The sequence below is a fragment of the Scyliorhinus canicula genome, chromosome 16, assembly GCF_902713615.1.
Source record: "Scyliorhinus canicula chromosome 16, sScyCan1.1, whole genome shotgun sequence".
Taxonomy (NCBI): domain Eukaryota; kingdom Metazoa; phylum Chordata; class Chondrichthyes; order Carcharhiniformes; family Scyliorhinidae; genus Scyliorhinus; species Scyliorhinus canicula.
Window position 1 is genome coordinate 136772836 of NC_052161.1, and position 24267 is coordinate 136797102.

General features: G+C 44.8%; 1 protein-coding gene across 1 annotated transcript in view; it reads left to right on the top strand.

Annotated features, from left to right (window-relative positions):
* Window positions 1-24267, top strand: part of spsb1 (splA/ryanodine receptor domain and SOCS box containing 1) — an 84574-nt gene that overhangs the window by 31818 nt on the left and 28489 nt on the right. The window lies entirely within an intron of this gene.

A 24267-nucleotide genomic window follows, 5' to 3' on the forward strand; every position in this document is an offset into this window, starting at 1 on the left:
ACCTCATCTATTTAAATGAGCACTGATATTATTGCTCTAATCGCAAATCTGAACCTGAATTAATCCCATTTGGGTAATTTCGTACAATTGCTACCCTGGGAGGGACAGAAGATCTTATCCTGCTGCAAAATTAAACCTGTATGAAGCATTAATTTGAGTTTCTTACTACATCTGAAATGCGTAGTAAACGGTGAACTTTGCATATCCGCTACATTGTCTGCCAGTCACCTATGTCTGCGCGTAGCGTTCCACTTTTTTCCCACCCACAAAAAAAAACATCCTTGCGTCCTGTCCTAAGTGTGACCTCTGATTTTTTCACTGTGGGAATTGTGCTGAAATAAAGCTGTCATTTTCACAGCACAATCTAGGAACATCTGTATAAATGCTCTGTAAATTGCAAAATCTGCTTTTTGCATTTTTCCAATGATTCTGCCAAACTCTGCTTAACCTTTTCTTGCAAGAGTGATGGACGTTCATCATCTAAGTTGGCGAAGGGTTGATCATGTGTGAAATGGAAGTGGTTGAACAAGTCCAAAGATGTGCAGGTTGGGTGGATTGGCCATGATAAATTACTCTTGGTGACCAAAAAAAGTTTTGATGGGGGTTATTGGGGTTACGGGGATAGGGTGGAAGTGAGGGCATAAGTGGGTCGGTGCAGATGCGATGGGCCAAATGGCCTCCTTCTGCACTGTATGTTCTTTGTTCTAAGTGTTGGTATAACGGCAAGTGGGTTTTATTTGACTAGAAATGTACCTTCCAGCGCGTATTTGAAGGTTGTACATGAGTTCCTGAGAATATATTTCTGTGCTTTAATTTCTGAATGGATGCAAAATCGTAACCATGTACTGTTAACTGTGTGGAACACACTTGGGAATACCTCTGAGGAAGTGGTGTCATTTTTATTGGAGTGAAGAATGTGGTGTGCATTTGGGCCTCAGTCTGAAATTGGGATTTAAAAAAATTTGGTGCTCCCGAGTACAAAATGCGCTGCTCCGATCTTCACGATTCAGTTTCTTTTTGTTTGTTGCCAGCTGTTTCATGTTCTCAATGAATCAAAGTGCAAAATGATTTCCTTAAAAAAAATGGAAATGGTGAAACGTGGTCATTTCCAATGTCTTGAGATGAACTTGATCTTGTTCCAGGAGTGCTTATTCTGTGCTGTGATGTCAATTTTCTGTTTATATGTTAAATCACTTTATGTATTTTCTTTCCCTTCCCACGGCTAGCCCGATAGATTGCTGTTGTAGACTGCAATTGCAGCACATTATATTCTGTACCCTAGTGCAATGGATTAAAACAAGTATTGCATTTGATATTTGGGATGCTACAATTATTCACCTTTCTTTTTATTTATATTTTTTTATTTTAGAGTACCCAATTCACTTTTTCCAATTGAGGGGCAATTTAGCGTGGCAAATCCACCTATCCTGCACATCTTTGGGTTGTGGGGGTGAAACCCACGCAGACACTGGGAGAATGTGCAAACTCCACATCGGACAGTGACCCAGAGCCGGGATCGAACCTGGGACCTCGGCGCTGTGAGGCAGCAGTGCTAACCACTGCGCCACCGTGCTGCCCTATTATTCGCCATTATAAACATTTTTTTTTAGAACAGTACAGCACAGAACAGGCCCTTCGGCCCTCAATGTTGTGCCGAGCAATGATCACCCTACTCAAGCCCACGCATCCACCCTATACCAGTAACCCAACAACCCCCATTAACCTTATATTATGTAGGACACTAAGGGCAATTTATCCTGGCCAATCCACCTAACCCGCACATCTTGGACTGTGGGAGGAAACCGGAGCACCCGGAGGAAACCCACGCACACACGGGGAGGACGTGCAGACTCCGCACAGACAGTGACCCAGCCGGGAATCGAACCTGGGACCCTGGAGCTGTGAAGCATTGATGCTAACCACTATGCTACCGTGCTGCCCATTTTTGGCACATACTTTTTTATAAACAAAAAAGCGTTTTGCTCTATTAAATTGACAAATGTTAATTGTTGCATTTCTGAACTTTTAATTGAACTGAGCCATAACCGGATCTGAGCTGCATGTTGACGGCAAGTTCAGCTTGTTGTTCAACCACTATAGATGACTGAATTGTGCAGGGGGGGAAAACGTGGAATGACATTCGGTTGAACTTGAAATGAAATTCGGGTGATGGCATTGCCAGCAATTTAGCCAACTTTAATCAATTGGTGAAAATGTTAGATGTGCCGGAGATTGATTTTAGTTTTGATTTTAAATGTGAGATTCAAGAAAAAGCTACTGAGATGGGTGACTTGAGTTTGAGACGGAGCAAAGGATCCGAAGAAGCTTTAAACCAAATGTGTAACATAAGATGAGAGCCTGCATCAATGCCCACACGAGCCACCATGGTCTCTTTGTGTCTGGGTTGGGTGGGCAGTGATATTATGGATATCTTGCAGTGTTGTGCTCCCTGTTGGGGAGCTCTAAACCAAAATGTAAATTTACAAGCTGACGCTCCAAATAAGAAATTACCAACAAGATTGCAAAACTGAAGCATAGCCGTGGAATTGTGCTCTCGCCACCATGAATGTTCGTTCCTCTACCCTCCACCGCAGTTTTGTCTCTTGTCTAAAGGTCTCCTTTGTGTTTGCCAGCCGCATGGCTTCTGATATGAACTTTGATCCTGTGTATACTGCCTCCAGGTCCAGGGTGGGAGGTCCCATGCGCCAATATTTATTTTGCAAGAAAATTGGAGTTGATCACCACTTTCGTCACTTTCGATCATTCAACATTGGATTTTCTCACTGAACTGCTTCCAGGTCAGAGGCCATCACTATAGTTGCATACAGTCATTTGTGCCCAAAATTGTGATCCTTTTAAGCCACTTGTTGGTTTGCGCTGTAATTATCTGAGTTAACTGTAGTCCGTAATGTGGATTTTCCGTACTACCCTTGTAGGTGTGGGGTTAATTATTTGGACAACTTGCACAAATTAGGTTTGTAATTCCTGGAATTTTTTTTAAATGATGGAAAATTACTGGGATAGTTGGGGAAAAACTGGGGTGGGGGGGGGGGAGGAAGGAAGACTATGGAATTATTCTAAAGTTAGGAAATAGTTTGGAAACAGTAAAGTTGGACGGCCATCCCCTTTTGTTCCATGTCTTGGTCTGCATGGTACCAGGTCATTAGTTTTCCCCATAATTTGGACCCCCACCCCATGCTCACTGGCAGCATCTCCGCCACCCTCCCTCCCTTCTCACAGCGTACATACAAACTCGCAAGGCAGGCTGTCTCCAAGGTGATCGTCCTGAGCGTGGTAGAGGTTTGAAACCACGCTTCAACAGGCAGTTGGTATTTTGAAAATTTGATCTGAGATCGCCACATCCAAGTATTCTGGCATATGAGACACATTTGGTCACCAGTCAACCACAATCACGACGAATGAATAACAGCACAGTGGTTAGCACTGTTGCTTCACAGCGTCAGGGTCCCGGGTTCGATTCCTGGCTTGGGTCACTGTCTGTGCGGAGTCTGCACATTCTCCGTGTCTGCATGGGTTTCCTCCGGGTGCTCCGGTTTCCTCCCACAAATCCCGAAAGACGTGCCAGTTAGGTGATTTCTCCCATGAGTTTTCCCTCCGTGTACCCGAACAGGTGCTGGAGTGTGGCGACTAGGGGCTTTTCACAGTAACTTCAGTACAGTGTTGATGTAAGCCTTCTTGTGACAATAATAAAGATTATTATTATAGAATAGGCTCAAGGGGCTGAATGGCCTACTTGCTTTTTTTTCTGCTTTTTTTTTCTGCACTGTTACAAATTCACTGAACTCGGTTAAAAAATGAAGTGCAGAGTATTAATAGGTACCACTCCGATACCATTTGAGATTTTAAAATGTAGCCTCGTGGCATTTCTGGGAAATGGAGTAACGTGCATGCTGGCGTACGTTGAGATTTGCAAATTGAGAATCTTCCACTGCAGATGCAATGCTTCCATGTTTACAGATGAGAGTTCACAACAGCTGATGTGTGAACTAGAGGGGAGCACGTGGCACCGGCATTTCAGGAAACTGTTGCCACAGCTCGCCTCCTCCTTCTGACCCCCTGCTTGGGGTGATATACTGCTACGGAAACATCAGTTTCCTTTTCATACTGTGAGTGTGTTGTCGGGTTTCCTGATTAGTGAGGATTTCTGCGCCTATTTAATTCAGCTGATGGAGAAATCCTTTCCCATTATACTATTCACTGGGTTCTTTATCGGACAAGGAATCCAAACTCCTTTCTGCATAGCTCGCATAAATAAATATTGTTTGTTTCCCCTCGTTTAGTTGGTTGGGGGTGGGGGGGAAGAGTTTGCTCACCTGGAGCGTGAGACCTATAGTTGCTGCCTCACTGGCCATAACGCTCTACAAGCCACTACAATTACCCCTGAGCAGTGGGCACTGACGACTAGGAGCAGAAGTAGGCAAATCAGCCCTTCGAGCTATTCAATCAGATCATGGCCGATCTGTTCTTGGTCGTAAATCCACCTCCCTGCCTGTTCCCCATATTCCTTTACACCACTTTTTTAAAAAATCAGAATTATATCTAACTTCATCTTGAAACCATTTTAATGGCTCCCACTCAACGGCACTATGGCACAGCAAGTTCCACATATTCACCAGCCACTGCAAGAAGTACCAGGCGGCACGGTCAAACAGTGGTTAGCACTGTTGCTTCACAGCTCTAAGGTCCCAGGTTCGATTCCCAGCTTGGGTCACTGTCTGTGCAAAGCCTGCATATTCTCCCTGTGTGTGCGTGGGTTTCCTCCCACAAGTCCTGAAAGATGTGCTGTTAGGTGGATTGGACATTCTGAATTCTCCCTCCGTGTACCTGAACAGGTGCCGGAATGTGGCGACTAGGGGCTTTTCACAGTAACTTAATTGCAGTGTTAATGTAAGCCTACTTGTGACAATAAAGGTTATTGAAATAGTTCTTCCTCATCTCCATTTCCGACCACCTCTCAAACCTATATCTGTGATCTCTTACTCTAGATTGTCCCACAAGGTGAGTATTTGGCCTACGTTTACTTTATCAATCTGTCTAGCACTCCTGCCTCATTGCGCCAGGAACCCGGGTTCAATTCCAGCCTCTGGTGACTCTGTCTGTCTGTGTGGAGTTTGTTTGTATGTTCTCCCAATGTCTGCGCAGGTTTGCTCCTACAGGCCAAAGATGTGCAGGTTTGGTGGATTGGCTAAATTGCTCCTTTATGTCCAGGGATGTGCAGGATAGGTTTTGGGATTACTAGGATAGGGCAGAAATCAAACCCGGGACCCTGATGCTGTGAAGCAACTGTGCTAACCACTGAGCTACCGTGCCGCCCCTAAGATGAGAAGGGACATGTGGAAGCCATTCAGCCCATCAAGCCTGTTCCACCATTCAATAAGACCATGGGTGAGCCGATTATGGCTTTAACTCCACTCTTGTTTGTCCCCTTAACCCATGACTCCCTTGTCAATCAGAAATCCATCGAGCTCGGCATTGAATGTATTCCACGCCCCATCACCCAGTCCTCTCTGCTCACTGGAGAAGAGAATTCCAAAGATTAATAATCCTATTGGAGAAGGAATCCCTCCTCATTTGTCTTGAATAAAACATCCCCTTCTCTTTAACTGTACCCCCCCCCCCCCCCGTTCTAGATTTCCCCCACTGAAAGACTATCTCTGCGTCTATCCTGTCATGCCCCCGATAGGATCACCTCTTCTTGATTTATAGGCCCAACGTGCGCAACCTTTTCTCAAAACCGCTTCGTGTCTCAAATCAACTTGATGAACATTCTCTGAACTGCTTATAATGCAGGTATGTCTTTCAAGGTGACAACTGCAAGACCCCCTGACTCTTCTGCTCAGGCACTCGAATGTTGGACACTAACCACCATTTTGGGCTGACAGCCCATGCACACCAAAACTCCAGTCTGATGCACTGGCTTGCTAAGTCCTTTGCCGAGGTTGTCCATAGGGCACGCTTACATTTAATCTACAGAGATACATGCAGCTAGTACTTTAGACTTGAAGCATGGCCCTCCTAAACCTCTCCAGGTCTGTCTGAAAAAGAAACGTCACTGGATTGAGATAATGCTCTCGGTGTTGTAATAACACTGAGGCAGATTCTATAAACGCCCAATACTGAACCCACAAAAGAACTCTCAAACTGCAACTTTTCCCTTGGTGGTCAGTTATATTGAGCCTCCTTTTGGAACGAGGTGCAGTTTGGCAATGGACACCAATTGCAAGCTATCCCAATTGAATCAGCAGGATTTGAGGGAACTTGGTAGCAAGTTGCAGAAGTTCAAGGAAAGCATTCCTACACTGTAGGAAAAGGAAAGGAGATTTGAACAGTTAGTGGAAGGCATATATGTGACACAATGGTAGAATGAGAGGCAAAGCCAAGCACAATATAAGGTCTTGTAAATGAAAGGAAATCGCTGACGGCACAAATGTGATGAAGGATATGAGCGTGCAATCTAGTGAAGTCTTCAATTGTAGTTTGGAGGTGGCGAAGCGCATTAATGTCACCCTCTCTGGAGGTGACCAAAGTAAGGATAAGGGGATTCGGTAACGGTGGGAATTGAAAAAGGACAAAGGCTGTGTCTAATGGCTGTGCAGTTTGAAGCATTTGAAAGCTCATTTCGGAGTCCATTCTGGAGATCTGGCTCCACTTTTTGGGTTTGCCACTGGAAACCGAGAAATGCAACATAGACCGGAAAGCTGACCCGCCTCAAAATGCTGCTGGGGCAGAACTGAATTTGACCACACAGGAGGGTGACCTGTGCAAACACTGGAGAAACTGCTCCAGAAGAAATGCTGGCTTTGTGATTATTGTTGGCAACAAGATCAAGCTCAGTGGCACAGCATTGGATGAGTAGCAATTGGTGGAGGAGTCTGGTAGCGTTTCAAACTTGCCTGCTAGCTACACTGATCAGTAATGACCTTTTTGGACCACAGTTTATCACTGCTAAAATATTTATCAGGAAAATACCAGGTTGCTCTAGATGCTAATGAGTGGCCTAATCGTGTAGAGCTTTTATAAGAAGTCTAGATATTTTATTTGAATCTTGGGGCAATTGCACTATCGGCTAACCTGAAAACCAGGTTAACCAATTCTCCATGCCTTCAGTTCGTAATTGTTGTGTCCCTCGCCCAAACATATTTTATTGTTAAGTGGCAGTGTATAGTCTCCACTGGCCCCAAAAGGCAGCATCGCTAACTTTCATCACCTCTGTCACCCAACATTAATCCTGGGCTTCCCCTACTTTTCTTTTTCCTTTTCGTCACATAACTGAATACCTCCTTTGATTCTGCTCTCTTCATTAAGAAAGGCTATTTCTTTGATACCTTTTGAAACTGTAAGGGCATTACTTCCATCAGGCCCACTTTATACCTGACCTGCAAGTGTCTGATTTGGAGACTCTATAGAAAACCGTTTTAAAATTCCTTCCTCTACTTAATGTTTTAATTTCTTTCCCTGCTTCCCTATTCCAGCAAAAAAGATATATTGGTTCTCCATTCCACTTATTAAAATGTCTGAATGGTCGATTCTTCTTCTTCTTCTTCTTCTTTTAAAACTACTTTCAGGTTCAATTTTCCCCAGTGCCCTGATTTTAAAAAAAAAATAATTAATCCATAGGTAGCAAACTGTTCTAGCAATGATGACTGCTCTGCTTTTTAATAAGTAATGGATATGAGTATTTTTCAAATGACTTTATTTCAGCAGTGAAACATAGTTTCTCAAAATATCCCAACATTCTTGCTGTTCTCGCAGTGGAAACCCCAGGTGAATCTGACATGCTTGTAATGGACAAATGATTTGCAGTATCTCAGTGACTGACATTTAAACATTCTTTCTCCGGAGGCCTCTAGTGACTTCTACTGGACAGAGCAACATGCCATGAACATTGAATGAGAAATGCACCGTTAGCCTCTCCTTGCCCTGATGTGGGAATGACGGGCGGATCGCGTGCTATATAAAGTTGCTGACTGCCCTGCAGAAACAGACTTGCATTTGTATAGTGCCCTAACCGCAATGTTCCAAAGTGCACGTATTTTTTTGAACAAGTTGCCACCGGAACATTGGAAAGGTGGCAGTCCATTTGCGCACACTATAGTTTGTGGGAACCTAGGTGTGCGCAAATGGACGCACCAGCAGGAGCCAGCTCCATCAGGCAAGCGAGGGTCGGTTTAATAAATTAAACTTTCCTCCATGAACTGGTACGTTCCGCGCTGAACAAGCCAAAACTACTTGTATGAGTTTTTCAATTTGTTTTGGGGTCGCACAAATGTGATAAGTTTGCTCTGCGTGTTTCCCCACTTGTGGGAATTTATTCTCCGTTTTATAATCTTTCTGTTGGGAAAAGATTCAGCCCCAGCATGAAGGACTGAATGGCCTGCTTTCACTCTGGAAGTTTCAACGATCCTTATCTCTTAGAAAGTGTAGTCGAGGTGTACTGGCAAGGCTGACTCCAACTCTGTCCTCGAACCCAGACAATTGTCCCTCAAGGTTAAGGAAATACTCCTTCGCCAATGTGGCATTTTCATCTTTTTGGATGTAATGAGTGTGGTGGCTAATTTTCTTTTTTTTTTTGGTGGTTAATTTTTCTGGATGTTTTGTGGTGTAGACTTTTCTCTGGGCTGCGGCTCTCGATGTGTTTTTCTCATGAGGCAGTGGAAAAATTCTCCTGTTAGTTTAAACTGAACTTGGCTCGGGGGGGGGGGGGGGCTTTTTAAGGGCAGTTCTTATTTTTATATCTGAACCTCATTTTATCCCGTTTTTCCAATTCAATGCCTTTACATTCACTCACACTTTCTCGCCCCTCCTGTAACAATCTTAATTCTACTTTTAATGACTAGGATAGAACTACTAACATGGCACGAGGGCATTGATCCAAAGATGTGATCAAAAAGGGAAATCCTGGACCATGGGAATATTTGAGTAAACAAAGTCACCTTTTTCCCCCTCACTTTCTCTTTCTCTCTCTCTCTCTCTCTTTCTCCCCCCCCCCCCCCCCCCCCACAAGAACCTGTAATTTGTATATGCTGCAAGTTATGTAGGATTTGAGCTCCATGCTGTTAGCTGATGCTTGCCCCGCTCCTTCAAATTGGCAACAGATTTCAAAATTGGCACATTAAATATTGCTACTGTTGATAATTATGCAAGGCTAATAGAATGTGTAGTATTTTGCATGTAGGGCAAGAACTTTTATTATATCATATGTACGATTTTAGAAGCCTGGTTTTGGAAGTCCAAAATGTTAATGTTTTATTGTCAACTTTGTGGACACTGGTCAAGTTAGCCATGGTGTGAATTTCCAGCATTTATTTGCCTTGGGATCTGACAATGGTGTGTAAATGTGTTTCCGTGTGTGTAGAACTGTGTGGCGTCTGAATGAAATTACTTTTATCTTGAACACCCTGGTGACAATATTGCATAGACATGGTGAATACGAGATTTTCATACTAAACCACTTAAAAACTGTAAAATAGCCAACTATTGTCTACCCCAGTATATATATTTAATTTATTGGGTAGATTGACGTTACGAGTCTGCATTGTGATGGCGCACCACAGCCTGTGAGCTTTGCGCGGGTTTCCTCCGGGTGCTCCAGTTTCCTCCCACAGTCCAACGTTGTGTTGGGTGAACTGGCCATGCTAAATTGCTCCTTGGTTTCTAAAGATGTGCAGGTTAGGTGGGGTTATGGGGATGGGGTGGGCGAGTGGGCCTAGGTAGGGTGCTTCTTCAGAGGGCCGGTGCAGACTCGATGGGCCAAATGGCCTCCTGCACTGTAGGGATTCTATGATGATGGGGTAACCTGTTCACATGAAAATGAGCCTGGTGTGTGGCATTGACGATGACCAGTATTTTCCCAAACTGTAATGAATTTGGATGAGCGTATCTTTCTACTAGACCTCCTGTGTGCTGGTCTTTTCCTGATGCTCATCTATGAAATGGCAGATTGTGAGTTTTATCCAAGTTGCTGTTGGCAGTTTTTTGTTTAAATTTTTGTGTTGCTGATTGTTAAAACCCTGTACCCTACTGCCCAAATGGTCTAAATCAGCTAGTCTTTGAAATTGACTGTCTGGAAGACCAACTTTATATAGTGTGCTGATTTTGTGTGTTTGCTGTGACAGATGTCTGACGTTATTATTTGAGTCACAGCCAAACTGACGTGGCTAATGTGCACACGACGCTGCACTCCGTCTATCAAGTACCTTTTTTGAATATATCAATTTTGTAACTTGTTCCCAGTGGCCGCTTCATTGGTCACAAGATGCTGCCTTTTGGATGAAATGCAACCGGTTGTCTACCATTGAGTTAGGGAGGCAAGGGGATCGGGGGTTATGGGGATGAGAAAATATCAGCCATGATTGAATGGTGGAGCAGACTCGATGGGCTGAGTGGCCTAATTCTGCTCCTATGTCTCATGGTCTTACTGAGTGCAAATTTCCTCCATTAAAGTGGCGATTACCATTGCAGGGGGAAATGTTCAAACAATTTGGAGCATGTTGATGTCATGAAAGACTGCCAAACCCCTTGAGAATCCTCTGTCTCAATAAGTTCATCTCTCATTCTTAATTCCAATGCATGAAGGCGCAGCCTCGCCATAAGAAAATCCCTTTTTACCCGAGGTCAACCAAGTGCAACTTCTCCAGACTGCCTCCGTAATCGGTATATCCTTTCTTGGATAAGGAGACCAAAGCTGTTCACCAAAGCTTTCTGGCGAGCATTTTTTAAAAGAAAATTTGAGCCATGTTCCCTGGAGGTTGGAAGCGGCATCACAGCAACTTGGTGAAAGTGACTCTGATGGACCAACTTTGGAAATATCGGAAATCTCCAGTTGTGATTTTTTTTTTTGAAAGCCGGTCTGTGGCTCTGACTGGTCAGACATCTTGAATCCGATCTTGCATCATCATTTTAGGGCAGCACGGTAGCACAAGCAGATAGCACTGTGGCTTCACAGCGCCAGGGTCCCAGGTTCGATTCCCCGCTGGGCCACTGTCTGTGCTGAGTCTGGACGTTCTCCCCCTATCCGCGTGGGTTTGCTCCGGGTGCTCCGGTTTCCTCCCACAGTCCAAAGACGTGCAGGTTAGGTGGATTGGCCATGCTAAATTGCCCTTCGTGTCCAGAAAGGTTAAGAGGGGATATTGGGCTACAGAGATGGGGTGGAAGTGAGGGCTTAAGTGGGTCGGTGCAGACTCGATGGGCCGAATGGCCTCCTTCTGTACTGTAAGTTCTATGTTGACTCTAATGTTTCTCTCTCCACAGATGCTGGTAAGCCAGCTGAGTACGTTTTTATTTTTATTTTATTTTTTAAAATTTTGCTTTCATTATACAAATCCAAGTCTTTTTTTTTGTATTTATACAGTGCCTACCTTTCAGGGGAATTAGTTAAATTGTTTATATAAGAATATTATACCGCCTGGCTGTGGCTTTAACTAATTTGCCAATCGGAGTATTTGAACTAAAAGGTTCCCTGTCGCCTTTCAGCAGAACATAAAAGAGCTAAAATTCCCAGGGCTTGGAATTTTATTTTTAAAATGCCCTTTGAATACTGTTTTAATGATGCCTGTGGATTTGCAATTCATCTCAGCTAGCGCCTTACATGCTCATTTAGTGTCTTGTGTCATTTGGGTTAAAAACGGTCATGTTGCGTTACAATATCTAATCTGGATAAACATCTATATGGTTTTAAAACATATTTTAAGATAGCCGAACCATGAAGTTTGTTCTTCTCTAAATGTAACTTATTTTCCTACTCGACTTTTCGAAATGCTGCCTCTAGCTTTTGCCGAGGACTAGCGTTGGTTTTGATCCTGCTCCAACGTGCTTTCCTTGTGCAGCTCCATCCACACACCATATTCTTTTGTCTGTCTCCGCTCTTTATAGATTGTCACATGCTCGCTCTCTTCTCTTGTTCTGGTCAAGTGCAATTACATTTCCTTTGTTGTCGGAGGGGGAAAGATGTCTCGTATTGAGTCTCTGGTGTTGCCACCCAACATCAGGGACTGAACTCAACCTTGGAATACTCTAGAATGAATGGGAGAGAATTACTCTTAAGAGCAGGTGATGGCATAGTGGTCAACATCTCCACCCTATCCCCATAACCCCATAACCCAGTAACCCCACCCAACACTAAGGGCAATTTTGGATAGTAAGGTCAATTTATCATGGCCAATCCACCTAACCTGCACATCTTTGGACTGTGGGAGGAAACCAGAGCACCCGGAGGAAACCCACGCACACGGGGAGGATGTGCAGACTCGGCACAGACAGTGACCCAAGCCGGAATCGAACCTGGGACCCTGTAGCTGTGAAGCGATTGTGCTAGCCACAATGCTACCGTGGTTCTTAAAGTTGACTTGATAAGGTGCCAGGACTGGGCTGGATGCAATGCATCCAGGGATGTTGAAGGAAGTTAGTGGAAACTGTAGGAGCACTGGCCATAATCTTTCAGTCTCCCCTAAACTCGAGGGAAGTGCCAGAGGACTGGATAATTTTTAAAAAGGTTGCAAGGATAAGCCTAGCAATTACCGGCCAGTCACTTTTTAAACCTCCTCCTGTGGTGGGCAAGCTTCGAGACAAATTATTTAGAAGAGAATTAGTACTTGCGTGGAAAAATGCAGGTTGATTTGGGGAGAGCCAACATGATCTCTAAACTGCCTTGGTGGAGTGTTTTTTGTTTTGAAGAAAGTTGGGGGTAATACCGTTGATGTGGTGCACATGGATTTTTAGGCATTTGATACAGTGCCACGCAACAGACATGAGGAAAGTTGCATCTCTTGGAACATGATTACGACATTGGCTGAATAATAAGAAACCAAGAGTAATGTTCATTCAGTGTATATTTTTCTGGCTGTTTTGTAATGGAGCTCCCAGGGGTTGGATTTGGGACCCTTGCCGTTCCTAATTCAATATCAATGACCTAGATCTTGATGTGCAGGGGACGGTTTCAAAGTTTGGGCATGATGCAAAACTTGGAAAATAGTGCAACCGGAGGACCGTACAGAACTTCAAAAAGACAGACAAGTTGGTGGAAGTGAGCAGATTGGTGCCAGATTAAGTTCGGTGATATGTGAGGTGATGTGTAGAATAAGGGATAATTTTCTTTGGTGCATGAGCAGAGGGACCTGGGCGAAGTGCAGAGATCATTTGAAGAAGCTGGGCATGTGGAGAGCAGTTAAACTCTTACAGTATCCAGGACTTCAAGAGCCAAGGAGGCTATGCTGAACTTTTACAAGACACTAGTTAGACCTCGCTATTGGAGTGCCATGCTCGGGATGCTTAGAAGCATATTGGAGAGAGTGTTGTAGAGGTTTACAAAAATGATTCCAGGGTTGAGAAACTTCAATTAGGAAGAGGTTGGGACTGTTTCCTTGGAGCAAAGGCTAAGAGGAATGGCAGAGATGCTCAAAATGGTGAGTGGGCTGGACAGAGTAGATGGTGGAGGGGGTGTCTGTTCCTGCTTGTAAAAGGATCCAGAATGAGAGGGCACAGATTTGAAGTGATTTGCAAAAGAAGCAAGCATGATGTGAGAATTTTTCTTCGGTTCATGCCTGGAATACGCTGCCTGGATCTGGTCGGTGTAGCGATATCATGGTCGTGTTGTAATTCACCGACCTGACCACTAGGAGTCTCACTAGTATACGTGTGTCAGCTCACTTCAGACTGGCTGGAGGATGTTGAAGAGTGAGGTAGCTTGGCATGATTTTACTGTTTTTCATCTGTTGTCTTGTATATGGTTCACCCACAGTTAATGTTATAAAATTGTTTATAGCTTTAGCTACAGGTGTTCTTGTAATAAATCAGGCCATCCGACAAGAACATTACAGTCAGTGCATTCAAAGAGGACATGAGAGGATTATTTAAATGGAACAATGTGCAATGGATACAGGGAAATGACGCTAAAGTCATAATGCTCATTTGGAGAGTTGGTGCAGACCTGATGGGCTGAATGGCTTCCATCTGTATCGTAACAAGGAGGAGTGTGGGAAATCTCAGCTGGCCTGCCTTGTGCATGAATCCCATAGGAGATTTTGGCCCAGTACCATGTCATTTCCCCCCAAGTTTTCCTCAATTGGAGCCCATATCTGTTGTCCATTCTTATCAACTTCTGCAATGGTGTTCAGTCCTGTGCCACATTGCCCCAGTCTTATCCCCCTGACTTGTTCTGTACACCCTTGAAGCCAAACTGAATTGCTGTATCTCCTCTTTCGTGAAAGGGATGTGTTCAGTGTTTCTTTGTTTTGCTTTGAAGTTAATTGGAGAACTGGAAAACTAGTTTCGGCACCAAATAAATTGTGCAGTTGACGCATTTATTTGCATCATAAGGTCTTGTGTATCTGATCTATTCAGCAAGATATTTTAACGACGAGCATATTTAGCAAAGGGACTGATGATGATATCTGGTCCTAATGGACATGCTGTTTGAGCTTCTGTTTAGGAATCAAATCTCAAAAATGTTTTCTCTCTTTTGCCTGTTGATCTGTATGAATCGGCCAGGTGTCTTGAGATCTCTAATGTTTGCACTGCAATGGAATGACTGAAACCTGTAGCAAGAAGAATGGATGTATTTTTCTGGAGCTTTTTGATATTTAGTGTTCTAGTTCATACACTCCTGAATAATCTTGACCGTTATACACTGACGATGGATTTCTGACTGGAGCCATACTGCACCATGAGGAGGACAGAGACTGTGAGATGGAACATGGAACATTACAGCGCAGTACAGACCCATCAGCCCTCGATGTTGCATCGACCTGTGAAACCACTCTAAAGAGTGATACATAGGGGTAGCACGGTGGTTAGCATAAATGCTTCACAGCTCCAGGGTCCCAGGTTCGGTTCCCGGCTGGGTCACTGTCTGTGCGGAGTCTGCACGTCCTCCCCGTGTGTGCGTGGGTTTCCTCCGGGTGCTCCGGTTTCCTCCCACAGTCCAAAGATGTGCAGGTTAGGTGGATTGGCCATGCTAAATTGCCCGTAGTGTCCTAAATAAGTACGGGGGGGGGGGGTGTTGTTGGGTTACGGGTAGAGGGTGGATACGTGGGTTTGAGTAGGGTGATCATTGCTCGGCACAACATCGAGGGCTGAAGGGCCTGTTCTGTGCTGTACTGTTCTATAGGGGTTAAATGAGTGGACAACAAGGGTATGTGGTTGTTCACAGACAATATTTTGCAAGATGAGAAACTTGAAAATGTTGATGTTCAGAGAGACTTTGTTCTCAAGCAAGGAGCTCCATGTTAGCATGCAGGTCCATCATGCAATTGGGAAACCAATGGCATGTTGCCGTATGACATATTACCATAGGCACATTACAAGGGGACTGAATTACAATAATAAGAACTTCTTGGGCTTTGGTGAGAGCACTCCTGGAATACTGGGTGCCGTTTCAGTCTCCATATTTGAGGAAGAATATTTTCTTCCCCTTGAGGCAAATGAGAGCTGATCTCATTTGAAGCAAATTTATTCTGAAAGGACTTGATGGGGCGGACTGAGTTTGGTTCCTCCGGTTGGGGAACCTAAACACGAGGGCAAAGTCTCTCCGTAAGGGATTGGGGTCGTTTGGGTCCGAGATGTTAAATTTCTTCACTTCCAAAAGGATTGTGACCCTTTGGAATTTGTATCCTGGAGGATTGTGAATGCTCTAGCATTGACCATGTTTAAGGCTGGTATAGACCAATGTTTGAAGAATCAAGCGATTTATAGGGAATGGTTGGTACGGTGAAGTTGACGCCTGGATCCGCCACGATCATAGTGAATGGCAGAGAAAACTCAAAACGCCATATAGTCTTCTGCACCTTTCTCTGCTGTCTATTCAAACTTGAACTCTGTGCAAGTTACTTGTGTACTTGGTAGCACAGTGGTTAGCACTGTTGCTTGCCAGTGCCAGGATCCCAGGTTTGATTCCCGGCTTGGGTCGCTGTGTGCGGAGTCTGCACGTTCTCCCCGTGTCTGCGTAGGTTTCCTCCCACAAGTCCCGAAAGACTTGCATATTGGGTGAACTGGATATTGTGAATTCTCCCTCTGTGCATCCGAACAGGCGGCGGAGTGTGGCGACGAGGGGATTTTCACAGTTACTTCATTGTAGTGTTAATGTAAACCTATTTGTGACAATATAGATTATTATTTTGTACAGAACTTTACTGTCTCCTGAGATTACGCACCATTAACAGCCTACTATTTATTGATCAATTGTCAAAAGCTGCCCAGGATAAAGTCACAGATTGAATTGGATTGGATTTGTTTATTGTCACGTGTACCAAGGTACAGTGAAAAGTATTTTTCTGCAAGCAGCTCAACAGATCATTCACTACATGGGAAGAAAAGAGAATTAAACAAAATTCAAGAAAATACATAATGGGGCAACACAAGATATACAATGTAACTACATAAGCATTGGCATCGGATGAAGCATACAGGGTGTAGTGTTAATGAGGTCAGTCAATAAGAGGGTCATTTAGGAGTCTGGTGACAGTGGGGAAGAAGCTGTTTTGAGTCTTTGTGCATGATCTCAGACTTTTGTATCTCCTGCCCGATGGAAGAAGTTGGAAGAGTGAGTAAGCCGGGTGGGAGGAATCCTTGATTATGCCGCCCGCTTTCCCCAGGCAGCGGGAGCTGTAGATGGAATCAATGGATGGGAGGCAGGTTCGTGTGATGGACTGGGTGGTATTCACGACTCTCTGAAGTTCCTTGCGGTCCTGGGCCGAGCAGTTGTCATACCAGGCTGTGATGCAGCCCGATAGGATGCTTTCTATGGTGCACCTGTAAAAGTTGGTTAGGATTAATGTGGACATGCCGAATTTCCTTAGTTTCCTGAGGAAGTATAGGCGCTGTTGTGCTTTCTTGGTGATAGCGTCGATGTGAGTGGACCAGGACAGATTTTTGGTGATGTGCACCCCATGGAATTTGAAACTGCTAACCATCTCCACCTCGGCCCCGTTGATGCTGACAGTGGTGTGTACAGTATTTGCTTCCTGAAGTCAATGACCATGTCTTTAGTTTTGCTGGCATTGAGGGAGAAATTGTTGTCGTTACACCACTCCACCAGGTTCTCTATCTCCCTCCTGTATTCTGACTCGTCGTTATTTGAGATCCGGCCCACTATGGTCGTATCGTCAGCAAACTTGTAGATGGAGTTGGAACTAAGTTTTTCCACACAGTCGTGTGTGTACAGGGAGTAGAGTAGGGGGCTAAGTACGCAGCCTTGCGGGGCACCGGTATTGAGGACCATTGTGGAGGAGGTGTTGGTGTTCATTCTTACTGATTGTGGTCTGTTGGTCAGAAAATCGAGGATCCAGTTGCAGAGTGGAGAGCCACGTCCTAGGTTCTCGAGCTTTGATATGAGCTTGGCTGGGATTATGGTGTTGAAGGTGGAGCTGTAGTCAATAAATAGGAGTCTGATGTACGTCTGATGCACGTCCTCCCCGTGTGTGCATGGATTTCCTCCGGGTACTCCGGTTTCCTCCCACAGTCCAAAGATGTGCGGGTTAGGTGGATTGGCCATGCTAAATTGCCCGTAGTGTCCTTAAAAAAAAAAAAAGTTAGGTTAAGGGGGGGGGGGGGGGGGGGGGGGGGGGGGGGGGGGGGGGGGGGGGGGGGGGGGGGGGGGGGGGGGGGGGTGGGGGGGGGGGGGGGGGGGGGGGAGATTGTTGGGTTACGGGTATAGGGTGGATACGTGGGTTTGAGTAGGGTGATCATTGCTCGGCACAGCATCGCGGGCCGAAGGGCCTGTTCTGTGCTGTACTGTTCTATGTTCTATGATGTAGGAGTCCTTGTTTTCAAGATGCTGTAGGGATGAGTGTAGGGCCAGGGAAATGGCGTCTGATGTGGACCGGTTGCGACGGTATGCGAATTGAAGTGGGTCAAGGCGTTCCGGGAGTATGGAGGTGATGCGCTTCATGATCAGCCTCTCGAAGCACTTCATTACAACTGACGTCAGGGCCACCGGGCGGTAGTCATTGAGGCACGTTGCCTGGTTCTTCTTTGGTACCGGTATGATGGTGGTCGTCTTGAAGCAGGGGGGGACCTCGGAGTGGAGTAGGGACAGGTTAAAGATGTCTGTGAATACCTCTGCCAGCTGGTCTGCGCAGGCTCTGAGTGCACGACCAGGGATCCCATCCAGGCCCGTCACCTTCCACGGGTTCATTTTCAGGAAGGCCGATCTGACTTCGGAAGCTGTGATGGTGGGTATGTGTGAATTATGGGCTGCTGGGGCACTCTACAGCGGATTGTTAGTTACCTGCTCGAACCGAGCATAGAATGCATTAAGTTCATCGTGGAGGGGTGCGCTGCTGCCAGAGATACTGCTCGGTTCGAGCAGGTAACCAACAATCCGCTGTCGAGTGCCCCAAATTATGATTCACAGTGGATCAATTAATGCATCTTACCCGTATCTCTCTGCCTCCTGAAAGATCTATATTCAGTATTCCTCCAATTCAGAGTCCATAATTTCTTCGAAATGGTTAATATTTTATTTTATGAACTGTTTTGGATTCACCTGGTTCTAGTCTTTTATTATTTTTATTTTCCCTGCCTGTGTTAAACGTGTAAATATCTCTTGGCTGTCACCTATTTTCCACCTTTTGTTCCGGGACAGACGGTAATCGATGCTCATGTAAATGCCATGGTTGAATTGGGTTCGGTAAATTTTAATGAATGGATGGTTAATTGAAAACTAAATTTAACTCTTGGGCATTTGCGTCTCTTCAATTCTAGCCTTGGAACCCGAGCAATAGAACAATACAGCCCCTAATCTGCATTGCCACTCAGCCTTTTGTGGATGATCTGCCTCCATTCTGTTTTTCCCCACTCGCTGGTGCCATCCATATCCTTCTTTCCCCGAGTGATCAAACGTCTATCTATTCCAGACCTTGAATATATTCTACGATGGAGCATCAACATTCACAACCCACTCAGTGAAGACGTTTCTCCTCGTCTCCTTCCTTAATAGTTGGTCCTTTAATCCTGAGACACTACCCCATGTTCTAGATTCCCTTGCCGGGGGGAATGAACTGTCTACCCTGTCCATCCTCTTCAGAATCTTCAATTAGATCACCTCGCGTTCTTCCAAACCTCTGCCTGAGAGGACAGTGGGGGTGACTCCCAAAAGAAAATTGGATACCTGAAGAGAAAATTTGAAAGGCTGCTGTGGAGAAGGCGGGCGAGTGGAATAAAGTGATCTTGCGGCGAGTTGACACCGACACTCTTGGCCTGTGCTTCATTCGGTCGCCCTCCTGCAATCATTCTGCAATCCTGGCATAGGCCCAATTTACCTAGCATTTTGTCACCAATGAATTTTTGCTGCACTACCTGTAAGACGAGCTTAGACCTGGAGATTAAAACCGCACACCGTATTACTGTGGGCTCACCATTGCCCTGTATCGAGATTTCCTTGTTCTTGTGCTCCAAAGGCCTTGCAATGTCGGGCAACAAGCTATTTTCCGGCTTAATTGCTTGCCGAGCGTGCATGCTAAATTGAACAAAATTGTTACAATGTTCTAGGTTTTAAATATCCCTTTAACCCACTTAAAATTCTGTAGCGATAACCTACTAATTTGCATGAAATTGTACATGTATTGTAGAGCATGTATTGTATTAAAACTAGAATTGCCTGTCTGTACAGCATTCCAGGATAGGCAAGTGGAGAATTTGGCATTAAATGCCAGAATTCAATCTTTGAGGGTATGTTTCAAAAAGACTACACCGAACCTGTTAGTCACTAGAAAGAAAATAGAAATGGCAGGTCCATTGGCTTCTAACCATTTCAATATGGTCATGTTGGCGATTTTGTTCCATCTGCATATGTCTCCGGTTTTAATTTTTTTTTTTGGTTTGTGTTGAGAATCTTGTCTACGTGCTTCTTGGGTGTCTTCAGGGGTGGGTGTGTCTGTTGGGTTTTTTAAAAGTGGAATTTATATAACCTGGTATATGTCTGCACAGTCCATGCCTTTTGTAAAAGCTAGTGGATGCTTCCTTGCAAAGAGTATTTTTGCTGTTCATACAGACAGGATGAGCCAGTCTACATCTAGCCACGTCTGTACTTCTATCTTTGACAGTAATAATCTTGACATTTCGTTTGATGTTTAAATTGCAATTTAAATTTGTAAACTTGAACAATGTTGGACAATTGCCCAAACCTTACTCTGCTTGTATTTACCAAAGAGAAATTATATGTTTTAAGCGCTTCTAGTGCATATGAATAATGTACTGTGAAAAATGATTCAAAACTCGTGTTGTTAAACCACAAGGGACCTTTTTGTCTTCAGCTCTGTGGTTGGCATCTCCCAAGACCTTGCGAATCTTGAACCTCCCGTGCGCCAGCTGAGAAAGTTGTACATGCATGGTTTAGATATTTGATGTCGGTAAGGCCATGCCCAACAGGACTTGGAGCTGAAGACCAAGGTCCCCATGTTCCTGCGCGAAAAACAAAAACTCAAACAGCGCAAAAACGCTGAGAAGAAAAAGAGAGAGATTGGGAGAGGGAAAAAAAATGGGAGAGATTAAAAATGAAGTTCTCAGTAAGGGAAAAGGCAGAGAAAATATGAGGTGTGCCCCAATGTTTTTGTAATATATAGAGGTGTGCCATGACATACAAGTAAGGTTGGGAACCACTGTCCTAGACTGTGATCATCTCTTAATTCAGTTACCAATCTTGATTTCTGTTTGCAAACAGATCGTAGAATGTTTCAAACCTCTGAAGATTAATTTGCAATGGTGAAAGCAATGTGAGGTATGTAATCCGAATGCGTTATTTCATTCTGAGAATGATCCACTTCAGTTGGAAATACGTAAATATCCTGCAAGCTTTGTGTAGATTGTTCAGGGTGACCAACACTGGCGGAGAAAATTAAGGGACGCTTTGGGATGGAGGTTAAGTGAGTTGGGAGGATGGGGGTGGTGGTGCAGGCAAACCATAATAGAGCGTAAGTACTGCCCATGTGGAAAATTTAATCGGCCCAAATTACAAGCCAGACGGCGTCCCAGCCATGTGCAACCTGGAACTCTGTAGAATGGCCTCACTGCCGTGTGAAATAAAGGGCGGTTGGTCACCTTAGCGTTGTTAAGCAACTCGCTCCTAAAATGGAAATGTTTGGTGATTAATTAAAAGTTGTATCTTCAGTACAGTCATTTGCCTGAAAAGCCAACATGTGGCACGAAAGCAAAAATACTGAACACGCTGGAAATGTTTTTTTTTTAAAAACCAAACAGGTCCTGTGGTGGGAGAGTGGAGGTTTAACCTGAATTGTTAGCTCCTGTTTCTTTCGCCTCAGATGCTGCTTGACCTTCTGAGCATTTTGTAGTAATTTTCTGCTTATCGAGCTCAACTCTTGCGGCCTGGATGCTTTTTATTTTTGGTAGAGCACTTGATTTCACCAGCTTAATTTGTTAGACTGAATCGGCAACTTTTGCAGGAAGTTGCCAGTTGTTGCAGCTGTTGACTCATTGTGCTGTGTGTGCTGCAATTGGGGTTTATACCACCCAGAAGGACAGCAGATACATGGGGGCACTGCCACCTGGAAGATGCCATGCACCACTTCATTGCCACTTCACTATCGCTGGGTCAAAATCCTGGAACTCCTGCCCCAGTAGCACTGTTAGAATCATAGAATTTACAGTGCAGAAGGAGGCCATTTTGGCCCATCGAGTCTGCACCGGCTCCTGGAAAGAGCACCCTACCCAAGGTTAACACCTCCGCCCTATCACCATAACCCAATAACCTCACCCACCACTAAGGGCAATTTTGGACACTAAGGGCAATTTATCATGGCCAATCCACCTAACCTGCACATCTTTGCACTGTGGGAGGAAACCGGAGCACCCGGAGGAAACCCACGCACACACGGGGAGGATGTGCAGACTCAGCACAGACAGTGACCCAAGCCGGAATCGAACCTGGGACCCTAGAGCTGTGAAGCGATTGTGCTATCCACAATGCTACTGTACTGTTGATTAGATCCAGAATTGGCTGAGTGGCAGGAAGCAGAGGGTGATGGTCAAGGGGTGTTTTCCTGACTGGAAGCCTGTGTCCAGTGGGGTCCCACAGGGATCAGTGTTGGGGCCCTTGCTATTTGCGGTTTATATAGATGATTTAGATATGAATGTAGGAGGTTTAATCAATAAGTTTGCGGATGATACAAAAATTGGTGGGGTGGTATATAGGAGGATAGCCTTAGATTACAGGACGATATAGGTGGGCTGATCAGTGGAAAATGGAATGCAATCTGGATGAGTGTGAGGTGATACACTTGGGCAGGTCAAGCAAGGCAAAGGAATACAAGGTAAACGGCAGGACCTTGGGAAGCACGGAGGATCAGAGGGACCTTGGTGTTCGTGTACGCCAGTCCCTTGGGGTATCAGAGCAGGTGTATACAGTAGTTAAGAAGGCATGTTGTATACTTGTCTTTATTAGCCAAGGCTTAAAAGCAAGAAGGTTATGTTGGAACTGTAATGTTGGTTCGGCCACAGCTAGTGTATTACGTACAGTTCTGGAATCCACATTAGAGGAGGGATGTAATAGCACTTGAAAGGGTGCAGAGGAGATTTACCAATGCGTTGCCTGGGTTGGAGAGTTTTAGCTCTGAAGAGAAATTGGGTAGACTGGGGCTGTTCTCCCTGGAGCTGAGGGGGATATGATTGAGATGTATAAAATTATGAGGGGCACAAAGAAAGTAGACAGGAAGAAAATGTTCCCCTTTGGTGGAGGCATCAATGACATGGGGGCATTTCAGATAAGGGGCAGGACGTTTTACGGGAATGTGAGGGGGAAAAAACTTTTTCACCCAGAGGAACTCGCTGCCTGACGGGATGGTGGAGGCAGAGACCCTCGTAACGCTTTGCAAGTGCACATACCAAAGCGTGCTGGAAAATGGGTTTTGAACAGTTAGGTTGTTTTTGATTGATGCAGACGTGATGGGCCAAAGGGCCTTTTCTGCACGGTAGAATTCTGACTCCCCTGTATAGCGTCAGTGAACTAGCCAGTGTTTCCGCTCCATAGCCAGTGTTTCCGCTCCATAGCCAGTGTTGGAGGCGAGAAAAACATTGCTAGCTTGACACCAACGGAAGATGTTGAGAGCGATGAATAGTTTACGTTATAAGCCCAAATGGTATCAAGAAGGAGATAGATTTATTTCTGATTTTTAAAAAAAAAGTATGTTAAAGAGATATGGGTGGCGAGGGAGATTTGAGACCAAGAAACGATTGAATGGCAGAGCAGGCTCGAAGGGTTGAATTGTCTACTTCTGCTCCTCGTTCCTATATTGTTCCTCAGTAGAAATGTAGCACAATTAAATTTTCCAAATCTGGCTTCCTTGAGCAAATGAAATCGGAAATATCTGAATTAAACGAAAGAACAAATCTGGGAGCAATTTGATGCTCAAATCCTTGGTCGCACCATCGTATTAAACCCAGCCCTGATCCTAACTCGGCAACATCCAGTGTTTGAGGAATTTGTCAAGGAAATGCAGGCCCAGCAGGGGAAAACTTGGGTTGAGCAAGAAATCAAACTACCTTTAATTTCCTATTCCCATGACTAATATCGACAGCACTCTATCCAAAGAGTGTGATGAGAAAAGAGCAGGGGTGGGACCTTCCAAAATCTCATCTCATTTGAATTAGTATTGCTCGTGAACCTTCTGAAAGTGATATTGGGGGCAGCTAGGCAGTTTTTCTCTAAACCCATCCGTCGGGGAATAGATGATTTGAACATGACACCGTTTCTGTTATTAAGTGACAATTCTGGTTCTTCCCACTTAAATTCTAACGAACAGAACAGTAGTCAAACCTCTACTGCTGACTCTGAATAAAACTACTCAAACGGGGGGGGGGGTCCCACCAGCGCCTGCACAGGAAATCCACCGGGAGCAGCAGAGTTGGGCTTCAAACAAGTGTGTGATGAGCTTTGAATTAATGTGCTGCTATAATTTAGCTATTGTCATCTATCTGTGATCCTGCACTAATGACATGTGTGATCAACGCTTCTTTGTAACTTACCCCGAACCCTTCACAAAGGGTCTCGTGACAGCAAACGGGCAACAAAATTGCCCATGTTTTTGTCATTTCCAACTGATTTGAGGTACTAGATTTAATTTTCATAACTCCACAGCCCACACCCGCATTTTAATTTTTGAAGCAGGAACTTGGTAGAAAGCTTGTTGGGGTCTTGAACCCAGCAGTACTCAGCCCTGTCGTCACCATCACCACCACCACCCCTCTACAGCCAAATCCCTGCTTCTCACTTGTGATTTTTGCACATGCACTGAATTGTGT